The sequence below is a fragment of the Dreissena polymorpha genome, chromosome 3, assembly GCF_020536995.1.
Source record: "Dreissena polymorpha isolate Duluth1 chromosome 3, UMN_Dpol_1.0, whole genome shotgun sequence".
Taxonomy (NCBI): Eukaryota; Metazoa; Mollusca; class Bivalvia; order Myida; family Dreissenidae; genus Dreissena; species Dreissena polymorpha.
In genome coordinates this window covers 111,364,179-111,380,316 of record NC_068357.1, presented here as the reverse complement: position 1 = coordinate 111,380,316, position 16,138 = coordinate 111,364,179, and the positions used below count along the sequence as shown (strand labels likewise).

Below are 16,138 nucleotides of genomic sequence, written 5' to 3'. Positions count from 1 at the left end.
TTACATGGCCAGTTATAAATTATATTCATTTTTTGTTATTAACCAATGTTTTCTATATGTTTTCTTGTATCTACACTTAACGCATGACGTTCTTGTGTGAATTATCTGTTGAAAATCCTAAATAGATGGAAAAGATATGGGCATCTTATAAACCCTGCAGGGCCCTCAATCTATCAAATCTGCCGCCGAATTTCGGCGGCAGTCCCCCACCGGAAAAGTATATTATTTTCTCCTAAAACTAATTTTTTCCCTCTCAGAAGATGAATTATAATGAAAATGGACAGTTTTTCGCACACTGAACTATGTATGCTTATTTCGGGCGAGGAAAAAAACCCGGAAATATCGGAAAACCCGGGAAATCTTTTAGGTATAACCCGGAACCGATATAAATGGTTATAAAAGCATTATTATTCGTCCGATATTAATTATAATGGTACCGTTATAAAGAAGATCTCTACAGTTTCTAAGCATATCAAAATATTTTATGGCAGGGTCGTAGTCGGCCAGTAAATCGCGGACAAAGTCGGCCTGTTTTAACGTTTTTTTTTACACACGCAAATGCCGTAAAGAAAACCCGGAACCGATATAAATGGTTATAAATGCATTATTATTCGTCCAATATTAATTATAATGGTACCGTTGTAAAGAAGATCCTCTACAGTTTCTAACCATATCAAAATATTTTATGGCAGGGACGTAGTCGGCCTGTAAATCGCGGACAAAGTCAGCCTGTTTTAACGTTGTTTTTTTTACACACGCAAATGCCGTAAAGAAAACCCGGAACCGATATAAATGGTTATAAATACATTATTATCCGTCCGATATTAATTATAATGGTACCGTTTTAAAGAAGATCCTCTACAGTTTCTAACCATATGAAAATATTTTATGGCAGGGTCGTAGTCGGCCATTAAATCGCGGACAAAGTCGGCCTGTTTTAATTTTTTTTTTTACACACGCAAATGCCGTAAAGAAAACCCGGAACCGATATAAATGGTTATAAATGCATTATTATTAGTCCGATATTAATTATAATGGTACCGTTGTAAAGAAGATCCTCTACAGTTTCTAACCATATCAAAATATTTTATGGCAGGGTCGTAGTCGGCCTGTAAATCGCGGACAAAGTCGGCCTGTTTTAACGTTTTTTTTTTACACACGCAAATGCCGTAAAGAAAACCCGGAACCGATACAAATGGTTATAAATGCATTATTATTCGTCCGATATTAATTATAATGGTACCGTTGCAAAGAAGGACCTCCACAGTTTCTAATGATGTTAAAATATTTTATGACAGGGACAGTGTCAACCTGTAAATCGCGGTTAAAGTTGACCGAAAAATACCGTGTTTTTTTACACAGAACAATGTCTTGAGGAAAACACGGAAAAGCTAAAAGGGGTTATAAAAGCATCCTTTTTCCAACCGACCATACAGTTTTGGTACCGTTGTTATGGTATTCTTCCACTGTTTCTAAATATGTAAAAAATATTGTGAGAAAGCATAATATGAAATAAGGCGAAGCATCAAAGCGAAAATGGTTATAAATGCATTATTATTCGTCCGATATTAATTATAATGGTACCGTTGTAAAGAAGATACTCCACAGTTATTAACCATGTCAAAATATTTTATGGCAGGGTCAGAGTCCGCCTGTAAATCGCGGTCAAAGTCAGCCTGTTTTAACGGGTTTTTTTACACATGAAAATGCCTTAAGGAAAACCCGGAAAAGGTAAGCGGGGTTATAAAAACAGTATTATTGACTCGATATTAATTATAATGGTATTGTTGTACAGGAGAACCTCCACAGTTTCTAACCATGTAAAAATATTTTAAGGCAGGTTCAGATTCAGCCTGTAAATCGCGGTCAAAGTCGGCCTATTTTAACGTTTTTACATGCGCAAATGCCTTAAGGACTACCCGGAAAAGGTGATAAAATCATCACTTTCCCAACCGACCGTATATTATTTGATACCATTGTAATGTAAACAATGGACCTATTCCTACGGCCGTGTTTATACCAATACGAAAAGATGCCATATCAATCCACAACCCCTGGGTAGGAAGATGGGCACCTTAGACCACTAAGTCACGGTAACTTCGTCTGTTACTGCTACTTTTGACATTGATATTACCAGTAAAATGTCAATTTGGTGACATGGTTCATGCAATACCCTGAAATTTTCCGGGGACACAGTAACAACAACTGCTTATTAAGGATACAATGGTCGCGATCACAGGTTAGTGCCACTTATGTTTATCTGCTCTTGGCATGTTGTTCTTACTTCCTGTCAATCGGAGATTTCTGTCTTGGGTAGATATACAGCTTGTTATCAAACCGTTCCGATCTGAATACTTAAATAAGAAGTTTTTTGTTAAGAAAAAAATCATAACTGCAATACAAGTCTAGCTTTGATCACGATATAAATCATATAAACATTTTATGAATCGATGTTGATATAAAGTGTGTTAATTGACCTTGTGCTCGAATTGTTGTGTTTGATTTTATTTACTAACAATGGCTTTAGTGGTGGGACATAGCCAGACAAAGTACTTGTCTGATTATTTGTGTAAGGGATCGTACACAGTGTTCTCGTATTCTGGATATAAAACGCTCCAGTTTATGTACGAGAGGGACGTTTTTGAAGTTGCGACTTTCTTTTCGGTAAGTACCGTGCACAGTACTTATATTATGATATGATTATATATTGTATATATGGGTAGATTGCTCACTATGTATTGTTCACGATGTCTATACATAGTTATTTCCGGGTGCATACAATCACCGAAAAGTACCGAAAAGCACCGAAAAAACACTTAATTTCTCGCTATATATATATGCAATATATCGTTTCTAGTGTGTATTAACGGGTAAATAAATATGTACATTTTTTCACTCCATTAAAATCGGCCCTTATAGTTTACTTTCATGTATATATAGAATAATTGAGTGCTTTTCGGTGATTCTGTGCTGGCGCGATAGTGCTTTTCGGTTGCAAATAAAAATACTATTGTGCTTGATCTTTAAAACTTGAATCAATATTTAACGAAGTCATTAATGACTTAATTAATACGTTCATGTTTTCAATCCATTATAAACGGCACTTATAGCTTACTTTCACGTAAATATGAAGAAATTGAGTGCTTTTCGGTGATTCTGTGCTGTCGCGGGAGTGCTTTTCGGTCGGTATATTGCCGATATTTATCCAATTTTGGGCATTAATACATCATAATAAACACAAGGTAGTATAAATATGCATGAAATATAACCATTTATAACTAATTTAGTCCGTTTACACACAATAGAAACGCAAGTTTTCATATATATAGCGAGAAATTGAGTGCTTTTCGGTCTTCACATGAAGTGCTTTTCGGTCGGTTTATTGCCGATATTTATCCAATTTTGGGCATTAATACATCATAATAACCACAAGGTAGTATAAATATGCATGAAATATAACCATTTATAACTAATTTAGTCCGTTTACACACAATAGAAACGCAAGTTTTCATATATATAGCGAGAAATTTAGTGCTTTTCGGTCGTCGCATGAAGTGCTTTTCGGTCGGTATATTGCCGATATTTATCCAATTTTGGGCATTAATACATCATAATAAACACAAGGTAGTATAAATATGCATGAAATATAACCATTTATAACTAATTTAGTCCGTTTACACACAATAGAAACGCAAGTTTTCATATATATATAGCGAGAAATTTAGTGCTTTTCGGTCGTCGCATGAAGTGCTTTTCGGTCGGTATATTGCCGATATTTATCCAATTTTGGGCATTAATACATCATAATAAACACAAGGTAGTATAAATATGCATGAAATATAACCATTTATAACTAATTTAGTCCGTTTACACACAATAGAAACGCAAGTTTTCATATATATATAGCGAGAAACTAAGTGCTTTTCGGTCGTCGCATGAAGTGCTTTTCGGTCGGTATATTGCCGATATTTATCCAATTTTGGGCATTAATACATCATAATAAACAAAAGGTAGTATAAGTATGCATAAAATATAACCATTAATAACTTATTTAATCCGTTACACACAATAGAAACGCAATTTTTCATTTATATAGCGAGAAATTGAGTGCTTTTCGGTCTTCACATGAAGTGCTATTCGGTCGGTATATTGCCGATATTTATCCAATTTTGGGCAAACTGTAGTATAGACATACAATCATATAACCATTTATAACTAATTAAACCCGTTAACACACGCTAGAAACGATATATTGCAAATATATAGAGAGAAATTGATTGCTTTTCGGTGATTGTATGGACCGACTTAAATACCACCAATTAGAGCGTGACACAAACACAGCACAATAGTTTATTTCGGCAAACATTTTGATATTATTTGCTTTTAAACATAGCTTTTAATGACCATTGATAGATGAATAATGTTATACTATTATTTGTAATTTCAAAACATGTTACTTCGTGATGTTATTCGGTGTACGGAAGAAACCCCCTCCGGAATTCACGTTCAATAAATACATCAGTTATTCTTATTAACCTGATGCCTGTTGTCTGCTACTGTTACAATAAGACGCTTAAAAGGGGTCGAAACTTTAACTTCTGCTCGAGCAGAAAAAAATGCTGCTCTAGCAGCATTTAAATGCTGCTCGAGCAGCATATTGCTGCTCGAGCAGCAATTTACTGGTCGAGCAGCATTTAAATGCTGCTCGAGCAGCAAAATTCCTGCTCGAGCAGCAATTTGCTGCTCGAGCAGCATTTATTTTTAGAATAAGCCATTGAACCCGTCAGCCAATCAAATTTGAGCTTACAAACGGACGACATTAGCTATCTCTACGGAAACGAAATAGACCGGTGTAGCGTCAATATTGTCAGATCGTGAGATCTGACGTTTTCACAGTACCTCCGTGATATTGCTCCGATCAGTCGCCGTGAAAAATGTCAGATTGATGAAAAATAATATTTAACGCATTGTTGTTTCAATTCAACTTAATTTCGCGTTTTTACAGCTTGCAGTTATTTTCGGACATCTTTTTTTCGGACGTTGAACCTAAACACATTGTTCACAACAAAGATATCAAAACAGTAGTTCTAAAACCATGCAAACATTTGAATTTTAAAACGATTTTCGTTTTAAATGTTATATATATCGATGATGTACATGCATTACGTTGTAAAGAAATATGGTAATGCCTAATTTACAGTCATGAGTGTTGCACTTTTTTAATACAAAAGATATAACATTGATTTAAGAAAATATTTTCAGATTATATATATATATATTATTTCAGCTTAAAAAAGTTAAAAACTGATTATGAACCAAATTCAGTTCCAGAAATATATAATCCCAATCGGTGTTTTTATCATTATTTTAGCTAATTCACATGTACACTCAATTCAGGAAAACTATTTTATTATATTTCACACAATCATAGTTACCACTATCATCATTTATTTAATATGTCAATAAGCTTGATTGGCAATTGTCGCTTCGGCTCGGGTAATGCTTTAAAGTACCCCGTGTACTCTTAAGTATACTTTAATGTACCCCGGGTACGCTAAATATACTTAAACGTACCGTTGGTCTGTCTGTCAGTGCAGTCACTCACAAACTTGTCAGTGCTCTATCTCAGAAACTCAATATAAGTATTCAACATGAAACTTTATGGGTGTATAAATATAGCTGAGGAGAGGTGCCATGTACAAGAACCATAACCCGTCGCTTTCTGAAATAAGAGTTATTGCGCTTTGATGTTTTTCTATGATGTAACTAGGGCTATATCTCAGATACTATACAAGATTTTAACATGAAACTTCATGGGTGTATAATTATCAATGCACGAGAACCATAACCGTATACTTTCTTACATAACGGTTATTGCCCTTTCTTGTTATTGTTATTTTATGATGTAACTTTTCAGGGCTATATCTCATTTATACAACCATGCATAAGAACCACAACCCTTCACTTTCTTAAATAACAGTTATTGCCCTTTGATGTTTTTGTATGATGTAACTTTTCAGGGCTTTATCTCAGAAACTATAAATACAAGATTTCAACATAAAATTTAATGGGTGTATAATTGTCAATGAGAATAAGTGCCATGCACAAGAAACATAACCCTAGTACATATGTACATGTCTGATGTTACTTTACAGGACTATATCACAGATACTATACACGATTTAAAGATGAAATTTAATGGATGTAAAGATATCAATGAGGAGAGGTGTCATGCACAAAATCTATAACCCTACACTTTCTTAAATAAGAATTATTGCCAATTTTTTTTTTATATTGTTACTATTAAATAAGTGAGATAAGGGTACAACCCTTCAAATAAACTTTTCTGTTAGTTCTGCACCCATCAATACTCAAAATTTATTTGGCTGGGATATCAATTTAAAGAAATTGCTTATTATTAGTCTAAACGTTGAAATAGACCTAATATTTTAAGTAGCAATGAGAATATAAGACACAACAGACTCATCAGTCATCAGTATTATGTTAGCATATCTTTAGTCGGTTACTGAACTAGGGCAAATAAAGTTGAAGTTTATCAGGTGGTCTAAAAGTCCTCACCGCCTAGCAGATAAGTCTACAAAGTATTTTAAAGCCGGTTCATGAACATGAAATGATAAGTCATTTACGCCATCAGGATTATTTATTTTAAGTCAATATGTTTTGGAATCTTAAGGCACTCATTGAAAAATACACCACTACATAAATAAATATCTAGGTCAAATGTGATTCTGTCAAGCAATGATTATCATATCAATTATTATCTCCAGAGTTATTCTTTTTTTCTTGCAGTTATCATAATCTAACCATCTGCATTATTTTTGCCAAACAGGTGGTTTTGCAATCTGAGCACCACAATCATCAATATTTTTGTGTGGATATAACAATGCTATAAAAATTTAGGATTATAAAATCTTAAGTTTTATCGTGCTGTACTTGTTTAGGAGATGTGTAATACCAACTGGCTACTTCTGTTTTCAGAACTAAAAGGCACAGAAGGATTTTATTAATATTTTGTTGAGTTCTCAGATTAATCGAGCCCAAAGCACTTCCTGCTACACAAACATATTTTCGAGCAACAACACATATTGATAATATCCATTTTAATGCCGTGCGGGTCTTTACAGTGGAGTGATCGAGTCGCACAGATATGTTTGCCGCACTCCAGGAATCAGAAGTCTGCTTCTCACAACTAGTCTCGATAAACTGAATCATGGGCCTGTCACAACATTGTGGGATGCTTTTTCATGACCAAACATTTGGCAGTCTGGAAATAAAGTAAAAGTCATTCATACTTAACTTAAAGTAGTGACCTGAAAATCAATAGGGGTCATCTGCGGGTCACGATCAATGTACCTATGAAGTGTCATGATCCTAGGCAAAAGCATTCTTGAGTTATCATCCGAAAATCATTTTACTATTTCGGGTCACTGTGACCTTGACCTTTGACCTTGTGACCTCAAAATCAATAGGGGTCATCTGCAAGTCATGATCAATCTACCTATGAAGTTTCATGATCCTAGGTGTATGCGTTCTTGTGTTATCATCCAAAAACCATTTTACTATTTCGGGTCACTGTGACCTTGACCTTTGACCTAGTGACCTCAAAATCAATAGGGGTCATCTGCGAGTCATGATCAATCTACCCATGAAGTTTCATGATCTTAGGCGTATGCGTTCTTGATTTTTTCATCCGGAAACCATTTTACTATTTCGGGTCACCGTGACCTTGACCTTTGACCTAGTGACCTCAAAATCAATTGGGGTCATCTGCAAGTCATGATCAATCTACCCATGAAGTTTCATGATCTTAGGCGTATGCGTTCTTGAGTTATCATTCAAAAACCATTTCACTATTTCTGGTCACCGTGACCTTTGACCTAGTGACCTCAAAATCAATAGGGGTCATCTGCAAGTCATGATCAATGTACCTATGAAGTTTCATGATCCTAGGCCCAAGGGTTCTCGAGTTATCGTCTGACAACCACCTGGTGGACGGACAGACCGACAGACCGACCGACATGAGCAAAGCAATATACCCCCTCTTCTTCGAAGGGGGGCATAAATATCATGTCCTTTATAAATTAAAAGAAAATGCAAGGCTCTAAAAACCAATGCACCAACCGAAAGGTACGATGATTATATTCTACATTCTCCCATTATTTTGTTGAATAAAAGTTAATGCAGATCTTTACTAAGCAAACTAGAGCTTTGTCACAGACTTGACAAATACCCCCACGTGCCGAATTGACACAGACTATTTTGCATGCTGTCTTCACAAAACAAGAGAATCAAATTTATGGCTATTTTTAAGAATGATAATGCCATTATCATTTATGGCCATTTCGACCTTTGAACTCTTGAATTCTTTAGCATGACATGCAGTCCAAATGTATGGCCATTTTTTTTACTTTTGAACTCCAAGTGTGACGAAGACCTTGGAGTTATCAACATAATTCTTTCGCATGACACATCGTCTAATGACTGTGAACAAATGTTACACGTATTTTTAAAATCTCACAATAAATGACATAGTTATGGCCCAGACAAGATCATTTATGGCCAATTTTGACCTTTGAACTCACAGTGTGACCTTGAAAATGCAGATATAGACGTAATTCTTTTGCGCGACACACCGTCCAATGATGGTGAACAAATGTGCCAAATGATTTTAAAATCTCACAATGAATGACATAGTTATTGCCCAGACAAGCTCATTTATGGCCATTTTTAATCTTTGAACTCAAAGTGTGACCTTGACCTTCGAGATATTGAAGTCATTCTTTCACGCAACACACCGCCCCATGATGGTGAACAAATTTGCTAAATGATTTTAAAATCTCACAATAAATGATAAAGTTATGGCCCGGACAAGCATTTGACCCTTGAACTCCAAGTGTGACCTTGATCTTGGAGATATCGACGTACTTTTTTCACGCAACACCCCGTTCCATGATGGGGAACAAATGTACCAAGTTATTTTAAAATCTAACGATAAATGACATAGTTATGGTCCGGACAAACTTTCGGTTTAAAACACACTAAGTGACCCCGTGACCTAGTTTTTGACTCAGCATGACCCATATTCAAACTTGGCCTAAACATCATCAAGATACAACATGTGACCAAGTTTGGTGAAGATCGGATGAAATTTCGAGACAGACCGACCGACTGTACGACAAAGTGACTCCTATATAGAAATATAATGCTTATTTATTACCATCAATGCAAACACTCCACAGCTGTTTCCGTGGCGCTGTTTGTTGCAAGGTGGCGCTTTGAACTCTGAACTGATTTTTTCCAAGCCATCTTTCACAATTTGCGCTCGTTGACACATGAACTGGCTGCAACAAATATTTTGTTGGTAAAAATCAACAAAAATCATGTGCCTATATACTTAAGCGGTACTTTATCTATACCAAATTGTTTTGGTAATCAGTTTTCAAACATATATATATATATGTGAATCTATTAACACATTATTTGAAACACATAAGTGTGAGAGATAGGACACAATAATAAATAAGAATGAACTAAGAAAGCAAGCTTAAATTTATATATAGCCTATCATTTTTTAAGTGTTGGTGGTCATTACAAGTTAATATTTAAGATAAAGATCCAAATATAGAAAACAAATAAGATTTACAAAGTTTTTTGAATATCTTGTTTGCTATATTGCCTGATGAATGATAACTGGAACTGGCCAAAAAAGCTTCCTAAATGTGACCTTTGATCTCTTGTTAACGCATGCTCTGCAGCTTCTCTACAGCTTCTCTACATGGAGAACATATGTGGTAAGCTATATTAAAAATTGCATATTCAATTATCGATCACAGTTTGGTTAAGCTCAGAGACACACATAAAATGCACATACACCAACTACTACTGTGACTGCTATATCAAGCAGGTAAGACAAAAAATGAATTACAGCTTTGAACCTTACCAGAACAAATCGAACAAGGCCTTGTTGTTACCACCCAACGAGTCATAAATGGTTACAGTCCTGGACATAACACTTGCAACCAGCAAAACCCAGTGATTGTTGCCTTTACATTGTGGCAGCATAAGTAGATCATACATATTGAAGTCCACCTACAAAATGGGAAATTATAATGTACCTTAAACAATGTATACATTACTAAACAGTGAGAAATTTGCTCAAATTACTTCAAAGAAGTATAGTGGCATGCTAGAATCAAGTACAGTTTAAGTTAACAATAAAACAAAAGATTGTCAGGCAATATGGTACTCCTGGAACAACTTTGTAGAGGTCATCATTTGCAAAGAACATGTAGAATTTATGTAGAACCACCACTTTTACATAAAAATTCATGTTATGTAAAACAAAGACTTTGGCATTCATATCTCACAGACATATCAAGTCATTACCACTGCCAACTTCATCAACATAATTATTGGACACATAGAGAACTACTATATCTCACTACATACAAAATGTGGTAGCCCTAGATCCGAGAGTTAAGGACAAGAATATTTTTAAAGTTTTCACAAAATAAGCAAAAAAAAAGGGTATATAATGTTCAATTTTGTGACCCGCGGGTCAGGGTCAAATTTGACCCAAAGGGCATAATTTGAACAAACTTGGTAGAGGACAATAAGATGTTACTGCAAACCAAATTTGGTAGCCATAGTCCGAATGGTTTTCAACAAGAAGATTTTTAAAATTTTCACAAAATAGGCACTTTATAAGCGTTTATTCAATTTTGTCCCCGGGGCAGGGTCAAAGTTGACCCCAGAGGCATAATTTGAACAAACTTGGTAGAGGACTATAAGATGTCACTTCATACCAAATTTGGTAGCCCTAGGCCCAATGGTTATGGACAAGAATGATTTTTAAAGTTTACCCTAAATTAGCCATTTATAAGCATATGTTCAATTTTGTGACCCCCGGGGCAGTTTCAAATTTGACCCCAGGGGCATAGTTTGAACAAACTAAGAAGAGAATTAATACATGTCAATACATACCAAATTTGGTAGCACTATGCCATACAGTTATGGACAAGTAGATTTTTTAAGTTTTCACAAAATAGGCCTCATACAAGCATATGTTCATTTTGTGACCCTCTGGGCAGGGTCAAACTTGACCCCAGGGACATAATTTGAGCAAACTTGGTAGAGGACTATAAGATGTCACTATATACCAAATTTGGTAACCCTAGGCCCAATGGTTATGGACAAAAAGATTTGTAAAGTATATAAGCATATGTTAAATTTTGAGACCCCCGGGGCAGTTTCAAATTTGAACCCAGGGGCATAATTTGAACAAATTTGGTGGAGGACTATTAGATGTCTCTACATACCAAATTTGATATCCCTATGCCAAATGGTTATGGATGAGAAGGTTTTGAAAGATTTCACAAAAGAGTAGTTCACCCCCAGAGTGAAGAAACCACCTTTTTCTCTTGGAGATTACACCCTTCTGTGTACTTCTTTCCAGAAAATTGGTGCCTTTGTTTATTTTTTAAAAGCTATCACCTGTCCATCAAACATGATAAAAATTTCGTACACTTGGGACAATGCGATATTTGTCTTGCAAAAAAAGTTCACAAGGTTTTGGCATCAAATTTTCAGTACATCTAGTGATAAGCATTAATGGTTTGAAGAAAATGATGTAAAACATTGAAAATTCTATCTTATGAAAAATTTAAAATAACTTTCTTGCAAAATGTACACTTGGGACAGGGACAAATTCTGACCACATTTAGTATTCAGCTGTTCAAAATTTACATGAACAAATAATTGTATAAATACCTGTACAAATGTGTAGAAAAAACATGTGACAGGTTAAAAGGACACTTTTTGCCTATAAATATTGAAGCACTTTATGATGCCACCTCTTAATATACGTGAAGAGAGTTGAAAATTGTGGCACAAAATTGACAAGAACATCATTGCTTTGAACACTTGCTACAAGAGATATCAACCTAAGTTAGAAGCATTGTTTTATTTTTCTTAAAGCATATATATTTATATATATTTATTTAATGATGGCAATACCTAATATTTCTGAAAGTTTTATTGAAGTATAGAATTGAAAATTGCCTTTTACATAAAATGTCACGCAAAACCAGTACACTTGGGGCAATTTTAAGGATATTTTTCAATATATTTTGTTAATGAAGCAAGTTATTGAGAAGAATTTTCCCATTTAAGTTAATCACATGGAAACACTTCTGTAAGATAGAAAAAGAGCTCAAACATGCTTAATGGTAAGAAAATAAATGCATGTTTTATTTAGGCTTCATTATTTTTTAAATCACCCATAGGATATGATGCGGCACATGTCTTTAAGGAATATAAAAAAATCAATCATTTTTACCCGGAAGTTGGCGCTGTAATAAATTTGCTATTCTGTGTGTTATTTTACCAAGCTTGATTAGGAATTTTTGAAAAAGCGCCATGGAGATTTTCTTTCACCATAAAAAATAATAGTTCACGGATTCAAACCATAATTCTTGATTAATATGTTGCTACAGTGGATTCCTGTTCTTAGCATACCATGTCAGCAAAAATTATGCTAATAACAGGAATATGCTATTAACAGGAACACACACTTAAGCATAAATATAGCAACTGGGGGCATACAATAAGTCAAATCTGTTAATAATTGATTGCCAAAGTGAAATTTAAATTCAACATTGTATATGATTGATGTTTAAGATAACTATTTATCAAATGGAATTGTATTCTAAGGTATTTGCATTTGCATTTGAGCATATTTTTGCAGATTTAAAGCATATTTTCTTGGCATTCTGAGAATGTTCTATGCTATAAAGACTTCAAGTGAATTCTGAATATTGGGGTTAAAAATTATGCTATTAATTAATTTAATAGAAGAAAAATACATTAAAATTTAAGAATTAATCTGTGCTTTGACATTCTATATCAGAGCTCCAGATAAAAATTTGGTCAAATTCTTATTTACTCCCTATTATAAAAATTAATTCTTATTTTACCCCCTATTTATAAAATTAATTCTTAACACTATATTACCAAATAATTTTTATGCATTGTTTTCGACACATCAGCAATCCAACATTTTGGTTTATAGTCTTGGAAAAGCCTGGCTTTCTTTTCCGTTTCTTGCTTTCCCATAATCGGACAGCTTTTTCTGGCTCAAAAGACCCCACATCTATCTTGCTCATCTTGCTTTTTTTGCCTTCCACGCTTCGATACACCGCTTCGGTCGGCCATTTTGATTTTTTATTTAAAACAGTAACTGTCACTTCGGCTTAGGTCATAATGGCATTTTGGTCGCCGTTAAAGTCATATCAAAAATATATATTTAACATTTAATTTTAATGACATTTTGAATATGTATATTGTTTATTACTTGTGAATAAAAATTACGATAAGTGTAATTAAAAAAGTACAATAAACAGTAATGACTCGCCTGTAATACCAGGAGAACAGAATCGAGACTGTTTGGCCTTTCGACCGTTCTTAAGTGTGGCCCTTCCTAACAGCAAAGTGACGTTGACTTAAAGCTGTAGTTTTAATTGAGCGCCTCGACGAGTCAGACCCGGGATGAAATGTTTACCATATATAATTTGCTACTGGAAGTTTTACGCACGTTCGAAAATGTCGAATTCGTGTTTTATTTTTTCAATGCATAACTTTATGCAAAGATTTTAAATCTAAATCGTTATTTAAGAAATTTTATTCGTTTTTACGCCTTTACGCATGTTATCTGGAGCACTGCTATATATATTTTTTTCCCTGCAAATTGCGTTTAGTTCCTCACTTCTGGTTAAAAACAAACCTGTTACCCTCCGATTGACTGTTAATTTTAACAGCAAACTCCAATACATATTCCTGTTTGTATTCTTGTATGAAAATGTCCACAACATATGAACGTAGTTACATGGGGACTGAATATTCAAATACATGTAGGTTAAGAAGTACAGTAAATGACATGACAAAATGCTGTTAGGACATATCATCATCCTTAATTCTAAACCAGCTATACATGACATTATTCTTAAGAGGGGCATTTCAGAATAAAGATAAAAAGATACAAACGATTCGCAATGGAAACATTATTTCCTGCAAATATTTTTTATCGAAATTATTTCCGTCAAGACATGTTGTACAATAGCATGCCATGGTTAAAATGAGTGTGTAATACAATGCCTAATCTCTTTCTGCAAAGTTTGGGAAGTCTGCTTTAGGGACATTATAATGGAAGGACAGATGAAAGGTAACTCATTATAGTGCCACCAATGTAATTATTATGCATTTTTTTCGCAGTTCAGAGCTGAAAATAACATCCCAGAACTTAATTATGCACTGCCAAATTATTCAATAAATAGTAAATTGTAAACATTTAAATTATGAAACATTAAACAACTTGTAATTCAGACACAACTCACATTTTACATGTTGTTAGCTTTGAACAAGCTAATAGGCCTCGGTGAAAAATAATTTACATTGAAATTGAGAAAAGTCCTCGAGAACTCAGTGCCCCAGATAATTATTTGGGAAATAGGGTTTTCAACCATTGATTTTGAAAAATAGGGTGATTCCATTCTTCATATAGAGTGAAATGAGTAATAAAAATGCATACCTTTAAATAATTGCTGATTTACTTCCGTTGACGCTGCACAATTGTATTGATTCAATAGAACTGTAAACTATCATCATAAATTTTAATAAACTGATGTTTCGTAAAATCTTTAATCCTTGAAACTGTCCATGATATAAACTTTAAAAAATGTCGACAATTTCTAACCAATGACATGCCTTTTTATACTTTTGACAGATTTGTTAAGTCACAGACTTTCCATCATGTTTTTTGGATGTCAACTCAACTGCTGTATGCACAGTTTCTAACAAAATCGATAACACGAATGATTCGGCACTTATTGGATCTTGCTTTCTTGATTCGAAAAAGTTTGCGATCGGCTGATATTTTGGCGCAACAATCTCGGACGTCTTTCGACCTCTCTTAGCTATTTTTATTTCGCATCGTAATAGAAACTGAAACTACAGACGCTTTACAAATACATGCACAATGAGCGACGAATTAGGTCAGATTGAAAACGCATAGCGTTTGAATAACTATGACCGTTTGCTAAGCTTGCAGAGTGTAAGCGTCACCGCGTTACAATAATAATTCCAAAGAGAAAATACCTAAAATGAGCAAAGCATTTTTAATCGAAGTTTTGTATCGTTAATTTGACGAATTCGCGTAAAAGTCAAATTGGTTGCGTTTTCAATACTCATGATATTGTATTTCTTTGCATTTTTAAATATTTTAATAGGGTGAAAGACGCAGATACGCAGCTGATCCGGGGCACTGAGAACTGGTTAACAGACATGATATTTTGGATAATTGTAAAAGTTAGGACAGCAGATATACATGTATGGGGAGAACAAGAATCGTAAACAATGTTAACCAGAAAGGCACAATCACAGGCAATCGGCACCTGTGTCGGAAGCAATAATTAAGAATCATTAAGAAAGTAAATCGATAGAAACAGAGAACCTACACTTGCGCACCCATTGAGCAACTCTTATCAGTCATCGTCGTGATTTTCGCAAAAGTTTTAACAGCCGTTAGACATTTATGATCGATTTTCTTATTAAGCGAATGGCAACAATTTTTTGATCGACTAGTTTGCAGCCAAAATATAAAGCACTTACCGCGTGTCAATGTTAAACTTTAAACAGGTCGTCACATAAACTTGCAGAAGATGTGTAAAAGGCACCATCATGGCGGCAGCCATTTTTTCCAAACAAACCAGTTTTGCACCAAATGGCAAATATAACAAGAGTTCTGATTGGCTAATGCCATAATCTAAAAATAAATGCTGGTCGAGCAGGATTTTTCTGCCCGAGCAGAACAAATGCTGGTCGAGCAGTAAATTTGCTGCTCGAGCAGTATTTTGCTGGTCGAGCAGCATTTAAATGCTGCTGGAGCAGCATTTTTTTCTGCTCGAGCAGAAGTTAAAGTTTCGACCCCTTTGGTATCCCATAATACTGAGTGTTCTGCCTTGAATGATACTTAAAGCACCCGGAGCATTCTGGCCATTGTAGGTGAACACTGGTTAATAACGCTGGGAATGACATAATTATATTAATGAAATATTTATATTCA

At 34.6% G+C, this 16,138-nt stretch overlaps 1 long non-coding RNA gene across 1 annotated transcript; it reads right to left on the bottom strand.

The window, feature by feature from the left end:
• Positions 1-6,987: 6,987 nt before the first annotated feature.
• Positions 6,988-15,837, bottom strand: LOC127871040 (uncharacterized). The gene is made up of 4 exons (XR_008045064.1): positions 15,685-15,837; positions 9,962-10,110; positions 9,239-9,362; positions 6,988-7,285 (listed from the first exon to the last, which is right to left on the bottom strand). It is a non-coding gene; the product is annotated as an uncharacterized LOC127871040 (long non-coding RNA).
• Between the last annotated feature and the right edge of the window lie 301 nt (positions 15,838-16,138).